We start from the raw sequence: 1,600 nt of genomic DNA on the forward strand, positions 1-1,600 counted from the left end.
ACTTTGATATGGAAGACGCCAACGTGGTCTGTGAGCACCTTCAGTGTGGGGCAGTAAACTCAATCCCGAGAGGATCTCACTTTGGAAAGGGAACCGGTCCAGTGTGGAAGGAAAATTACAGGTGTCGGGGGAACGAGACACGATTGTGGGATTGTCCTGTTTCATCCTGGGAACAGTTTAGCTGCTCACATGAAAATGATGCCAGTGTCATCTGTACTGGTGAGTCATCTCAGTCAATTGAACTGAAATACACCAACTGTTCTGCTGTCAAGCATCATTGACTATTTCCACAGGTCGCTGATTCACTAGTTTTTCTGATCGCATGCTTCCTTTGACACTAAGATCCAAAGACGTGTTTGTGGGTTTATTAGAAATTACAAATGAATCCAAGAGTTTCAGTCCAATAAACATTGAATACATACAATGTCCTGTTCTTAGTAATTCTCGTCATATAATATCTCTTTCCGGGTAAATCTGGGGCATTATTCAAGGGCTATAGAATCAGCAATTTGCTCTCAGCACCACTGCCATAGAATGGAGATGTTGCTCGAGCATTGAAACTGTTATTAATGTTGGCAGTTAAAATATGAATTATCATGGAATTCTCTGCAAAGATCAGCTGTACAATAGAAAACACTGTGAACTTGTTTCCAGATAAGTAGTGAGATAAATTTGAATTTCTATTACACCAAGTGCAATAAAATGATAGTGAGTGAAGTAACTCGTTATTTCACCAATGTGTTATTTCTTTGATTATTTAACAAACTTGATGTAAATTACAATTCTCCCAGTTTCCAGGATTACATTTATCCATCAATCAGCTTCCTCATATAACAGATTATCTGTTCAGTTATTAGATCACTGTACGTGGGACATTGCTCAACACAAACGTTCTCCCACGTTTCACAATTTAAAACATAGGTAATAAAAACAGTAAGTGCTGGAAATATTCAGCAGATCTGGCAGCATGTATGTTGAGAGAAACAGTATCGATCTTTCAGTTTGCGGATCTTCCATCGGAACATAGAGATTTAACATGTTTATAATGAAAGGGGAAAACAAGGAAAGAACGAAAGGAACCGTCTGTGATATGGAATAAGACAGGAGAGATTAAATGGCAAAAGGGACAATGCAAGGCAAAAAGATATGGAATGGGTCAAGTAAAAAGCACATTTATAGAGGTGGTCTACATTGGAAGGCAAAATATCGTCCCAAAAGAAGGAAAAGGGGGAGGGAATCAGACCTGAAACTGCTGAACACAGTGTTGAATCCAAACGCTGTAAAGAAGCTCGTGGGAAGATGAAGGGCTGTTTCTCAAACTTATGTTAACCTTCATTGGAATTGTGTAGGAGAAAGCGGAGGGAGAGTTCAGAGTGGGAGTGGAATAAAGAATGAAAATGACAGGCAACCAGAAGCTGAAGGTAAAGATTGCAGACTGAACAAAGGTGTTTTTCAAAGTAATCACTCAACTGTGTTTGGTCTCCCGATGTACAGGAGACAGCATTATGATCTGTCAATACAGTAAATGCAGTGAAAGTACATGTAATCGCTGTTTCACTTGGAAGAGGTGCTTGGAGGCTTGGATGGTAAGAAAGGTAGA

The sequence above is a fragment of the Heterodontus francisci genome, unplaced genomic scaffold (assembly GCF_036365525.1).
Source record: "Heterodontus francisci isolate sHetFra1 unplaced genomic scaffold, sHetFra1.hap1 HAP1_SCAFFOLD_101_1, whole genome shotgun sequence".
NCBI lineage: Eukaryota > Metazoa > Chordata > Chondrichthyes > Heterodontiformes > Heterodontidae > Heterodontus > Heterodontus francisci.